We start from the raw sequence: 6,526 nt of genomic DNA, 5'->3' as shown, positions 1-6,526 counted from the left end.
CAGACATAAATATGATATTTTAAATTATCTAACGGCCATAAATTGTCTATATGGTGAGATTACTTATAAACCTAAACTCTAAACCTTAGAGCACCACTTTTTGCACATCTATTGGGAGCCTTAAACTTTTGCACATCTCTTGAGAGCATTGAACACACTGCTAAACTCTTGCCTGTGATTTCAAAGCATTCACATCAAATCTAAGCTTGGGTTACATTGATTTTCAAAAGGCGTTCCAGCGAATATTGTGCAAATAACTTGGGTATTGAGAAGCATTTAAGTTTTTGTAGAAATTGTAATTTTCTATTGTATTCATGATTCGGGCTGTGAAACAGGTTTGAGGAGAAAGTTACGCCTCTTATAAGCAACAGATTATAAGGGAAGCTCCGTCCCAGTTAAAGGAGTGGATTTTTAGTGGAATCCTTGAATGGGTTGCTCAATGCGAGAACGTAAGATGGGGTAGGCCGAACCTCGTAAAAATTATGTTTGTCTTTTCTCTTCCCTTAATTCTGTTTAATTTTCACTTGCATTTAAATTATCTATTTATTGTGTATGAGTTGAGCATTTGATAAGTTTGTGTGTAATTGGGTAAAATTGTATGTTTGATAAAGACACATACTAAATTGATTAATTGTGAAACATTAAGTTGGGAATTAAGTAGATTGCAAGTTTGTAATTGATAGTTTTCAAAATTAGAACTTAAAGGACTTAATTTTTGAAAAGACCCAATTCACCCCCCTCTTGGGATAACACCTTAATTTACATTTGGTATTAGAACCAAATTTATATAGACTTAACTGTTATTTTTGTAAAAGATCACAGTGGCACACACCGATGTAGCCCCATTCAGTGAGGGACACTCGTCCACTAGACCACCAATCTTTTGCGGTGTAAATTAAACCTACAGGGAACGAAGGATGAGTATATATCTTTTAAATGTTGATTGGAAAGCGTGGATTGTTTTTAAAGGAAATCATGTTCCTATGAAAGTAGTTGATAAAGTAAATATACCTAAGATAGAAGATGAGTATATTAATGATGATTGGAAATCTATTCAAATAAAAGCTACTGCAATAAACCTTCTATACTGTGCACTAGACGTTAATGAGTTTAATAGGGTAATGGCTTGTAAAACTGCTAAAGAGATATGGGAAAAATTAGAAGTAACATATGAAGGCACTAAAGAAGTAAAAGATAGTAGGATAGATATGCTTACTAGTGAATATGAGGCATTGAAAATGACTGCTGATGAGTCTATTCAATCCATATACACTAGATTCACACACATCACGAATTCATTAAATGCTTTTGGTAAATTTTACCCTACTTATGAGTTGATAATGGAAATCCTTAGGGGACTACCGCTAGTATGGGAAGCTAAAGCTACAGCTATAGCCGAAGGAAGGAATCTGAAAGAGATGTCAGTTGATGAACTAATCGGATCGCTCATCACTTATGAGCTAGTGATAAATGAGAGGAAAATGAGTAGAATAAAGCAAAGAGAGTTACAACTCTTAAGGCATCGTCTAGCAGCTCTAGTGAAGGAAGTAACTCAGAATCAAAAGATGACATAGCTTTACTAACAAGGAAGTTCATAAAGTTCCTGAAGAAGAATAAGAAGTTTAACAAAAAATTTTGGAACTCCAAATCAGAAAAAGGAGAGTCCAGTAAGAGGAGACAGAAGAAAGATCCACCAACTTGCTATAATTGTAGAGAGGTTGGACACATCAAGCTTGAATGTCCTAAACTAATGAAAGCCTCTAAGAAAAAGAAGAATGCTTTAAAATTCAGTTGGGATATGCACAGCACAAGCAATTCAGACACGGAGTCCAGTAATGATCTGGTAGCAAATCTGTGTCTAATGGCACATGATAACCTTGAGGTACAATCATCCTTCTCAGCATCTTCTTATTATTCCAACAATTCTGAAAACGAAAATAGCATGCTTTCTTATAATGAATTGCAACAAGAATATTTGTATACTCTTAAAATGCTTGAGAAGAAAACTAAGAAAATTTCTGCTTTGAAATGTAAAGTAAAAGAACTCTTAAAGCTTATTGAAAAACAGGATGAGTCCCTTGCATCTATGATAAAAGAAAAGGATTTAAAAATTGAGGAATTGGAAAGAAATTTGAAGGACAATTCTAAAATTATTCATAAATTCACAAAGGACCAGAATAACTTTGAAAGACTTCTTCGGGCATAGAGAAATTCCCTTGATAAAGAAGGCCTTGGTTTTAATGGAAAGGAAAATTTGAAACAAAAACATCTTTACATGGGTTATTTTGTAAGAGAATCAAAAGTTTATGTTCCATCAAAAGACTCTTATAAATATACTACATGCTTTAAATGCAAAAGGATGGGTCATATAAAATTTGATTGTCCTTTTAAGAACAACGATGTTAAAATGAAAAAGGTATGGAGAGTCAAGCACTAACCCCCGTGGACCCAAGAAAAAATGGGCACCAAAAACAATTACTTAAATGTCTATTGTAGGTGTGCTTAAGATCATCCTCCTCAAAAGATAGATGGTATATGGACAGCGGATGTTCGCGTCATATGACTGTGAATAAAGCTAAATTCGCATCCATCACACCAAAGGATGGAGGATTTGTCACTTTCGGGGACAATGCAAAGGGAAGGATCATAGGTGTAGGTAAAATTGGTAATGATTCATCACTCTTTATAGATGATATTTTACTGGTTGATGGTTTAAAACATAACTTATTAAGCATAAGTCAACTATGTGATAAAGGTTATAAAGTATCTTTTGAACATGACAAGTAAATTGTTGGACATAAAACTGATAACAAAATTCTATTCACTGCTGAGCGTCATGAGAACGTATATACCACCAACTTTGATAACTTAACTTCTCAACGTGTGACATGTTTCTCTGCTATGAATGACATTAGTTGGATTTGGCATAAGAGACTAGGACACACAAACATGGACTTAATATCTAAACTAGTTAAGGGATTGCTAAAGACAAAATTCGTGAAAGACAAAATCTGTGATGTATGTTAACTAGGAAAACAAGCAAGATCTAGTTTTAAGAAGAAGAAAGTAATCTCTACTACTAGGCCACTCCAAATGCTACACTTAGATTTATTTGGTCCAAACCCAATTCAGAGTTTAGGAGGAAAACCATACACATTTGTTATCAATGATGACTATTCTAGATTTACATGGGTACTATTTTTAAGTCACAAAGATGAAGCATGTGAACAATTTATTAAATTGTGCAAGAAAATTCAAAATGAAAAGGGATATACAATCACTAAAATCAAAAGTGATAGGGGTAGAGAATTTAAAAATCATAGTATGGAAGAATATTGTGATTCATTAGGAATATCTTATAACTTTTCAGCATCAAAAGAAAGAATAGGTCTATACAAGAAATGGTCAGAAATATGCTTAACGAACATAAACTACCTAAGTACTTCTGGGCTGAGGAAGTCAATACCGCCTGTTATGCTCTAAATAGAGTCCTAATTAGACCACCTCTAAATAAGACTTCATATGAATTATGGAATGGGCATAGACTAAACATCTCATATTTCCATGTTTTTGGCTGCAAGTGTTTTGTACTTAGAGACAATGAACATTTAGGAAAGTTTGATGTGAAATTTGAGGATATGCCATAGATAGTAAAGCCTACAGGGTATATAATAAACAAACATTAACCGTTGTAGAATCCATTCACGTAGCATTTGATGAATCCAATCCACACTTGAGTTTGTATGCATAGATGAACAATGAGCAGACATATTCATGAAACCACTTCTAGAGGATAGGTTTATCCAAATTAGACTTAAATTAGGCCTGATGCATAGTTGAGAAGTTGCCTAGAGTTGCATTAGACCATATAATTAAGGGGGAGAAATGTAAATTAAAATTCAAATTTGGTTAAAATTTTTCACATTTGACTAATTTGTTTTACATTTGGTATGAAACTTAACAAATGGTTATTGCATGTTAAATTTTTATGGGTACATGACACATGTCGATGCTCACATAAATTTTTGGACTTTAATGGACTGATTTGCTTATCTATGTCTATGTATATTGCAATATTGTGTATGTTCACATTGAAATTTGATTCAACAACACAAATATACATTAGAAAGGGGAGAAGTAAATTGAGTAACCCAGGGAGATATATTCTATAGTACAATCTTGAAACATAGAGGTTGAAATGTATTTTGATTGCAAAGATGAGATATAATTATAACAACACATTTTTTTTATACCGTTTTTTTGTTAAAGTCAAAAGGAGGAGAAGTTAGTAAGTAAAAATGATTTTTCTTTTGTCAAAAAAGGGGAGAAATAAGAAAATTTTTTTTCCCTTTGAAATAAAGGGGGAGAAGTATATAGAAGTATATACTAGCAAAATATTGCATATTCTACAATGTGTATAAACTTCATTGTCTGTAAACTATATTGCTATTGCTGAATTTTAAATTATGCATTTTTTTAGGGGGAGCCTTGTTAGGCGTAACCCATTTTTACTCGTGTGTTTGTCATCATCAAAAAGGAGGAGATTGTTGACTCTATGAGTCCAATCCTGTTTTGATAATGACAAATCACTTGGTATTTGACATGTGCAGTTGAGTTTGTGAACATGATCATAAGTTAGAATGCACAAATGGTAAGCATGATATGGAAGCCATGAGGAATCTATAGAACATACCACTTGGCTCAATCCATGGAACTAGAAGAGTAGAAGAACAAAGATGCAAGCGCCAACTTCATGATCTTCAATGGGATTAGGTATTTAGAATTGAATGTATTTACATATTTTATATGATTTAATTTGAAACTTAAATATACCCTAGACAGACCTTAGGACTCATGCATTTCTTGAAAGATTTATTTACATTAGTTCTAGGTTGAATAAATTTTTCGAGGCAAATTTTAGAGGCCTCGTCGACAAACCCTATGGCCTCATCGATGAATGTATGAAGGTCACTCGGCAATGAACAGTGTTGTATCATTGACGAAAAAATACCGAGAGCCCAAAAAGTTCAGATAATGCTCTCATCAACGAACTTATGGCCGCATCGATGAATGAGTGTTGTACACTCGTCGATAAACATACCCATTCGTCGACAAAGGTTGTGGCGTAGAATAACATTCCAACGTAGACACAGACATAAATATGATATTTTAAATGATCTAACGGTCAAAAATTGTTCAGATGGAAAGATTACTTATAAACCTAAACTCTAAACCCCAGAGCACCACTTTTTGTATATCTATTGGGAGTCTTAAACTTTTTGCACATCTATTGGGAGCCTTAAACTTTTGCACATCTCTTGAGAGCATTAAACACACTGCTAAGCTCTTGCATGCGATTTCAAAGCATTCACATCAAATCTAAGCTTGGCTTACATTGATTTTCAAAAGGTGTTCCAGAAAATATTGTGCAAACAACTTGGGTATTGAGAAGCATTTGAGTTTTTGTAGAAATTGTAATTTTCTATTGTATTCACAATTTGGGCTGTGAACCGGGTTTGTGAAGGAAGCTACACCTCTTGTAAGTAACAGATTGCAAGGGAAGTTCCATCCCAGTGAAAGGAGCGGATTTTTAGTGGAATCCTTGAGTGGGTTGCTCAAGGCGAGGACGTAGGTTGGGGTAGGCCAAACCTTGTAAAAATCGTACTTGTCTTTTCTCTTCCCTTAACTCTGTTTAATTTCCGCTTGCATTTAAATTATCTTTTGATTGTGTATGAGTTGTGTCAACACCCCAATTTTGACCAGACTATTTTTGGAAGACCCGGTGTAATAAAATTTGACTTTGAACCCCAAAAATTGGAGGACCCTTTTTCAGAAGCCCAATTGAGTCCCAGTATTTTTAATCGAGTTTCGGTATTTTTATTTGAGTTCTGGTATTTTTATTTGAGTCCCGGTGTCTTAAATTGAGTCCCGGCATTTTATTTGAGTCTTGGTATTTTTAAATTGAGTTCTGGTATTTTAAATCAAGTCCCAATTTTTTTAATCGAGTCTTAGTATTTTTATTTGAGTCCTAGTATTTTTATTTGAGTCCCGAGGTCTTAAATTGAGTCCCGATATTTTAATTAAATCCCGTTGAATTTTAGTTGAGTCTCATACTTTTTAAAGCAGTCAAGTTCAGGTCCTTCAATGTTCAGGAACTAAGTTTTAATTTTCATTTTGGGAGGAATAACATTGAACAAACAAAAAGTAAAAGATAATATATATAAAAAGAAGAAGGCAAATGTGTGTATATGCGTGCACGCGTGTGTGTTAGGTATGTATGTATTTTAGAAAATCGAACACTTCAAACAATAGGTCACCCAAGACTACTTGGGGGTACATCTAAGGGGGAGAAAATCAAATAATAATAATAATAATAATAATAATAATAATAATAATAATAATAATAATAATAAGGGGGGAAGATTCTTCTGTTATGATTTCTTTTTCTTTCTTTTTTTGGCCACGCATAGGGAACTTTTCCTATGTTAACAAACCTCTTGGCACGAAATGAATGGTAGGGACTCTC

The sequence above is a fragment of the Malania oleifera genome, chromosome 12 (assembly GCF_029873635.1).
Source record: "Malania oleifera isolate guangnan ecotype guangnan chromosome 12, ASM2987363v1, whole genome shotgun sequence".
Taxonomy (NCBI): Eukaryota; Viridiplantae; Streptophyta; class Magnoliopsida; order Santalales; family Ximeniaceae; genus Malania; species Malania oleifera.
The sequence above is the reverse complement of the archived record's forward strand: the minus strand, read 5'-3'. Positions refer to the sequence as shown.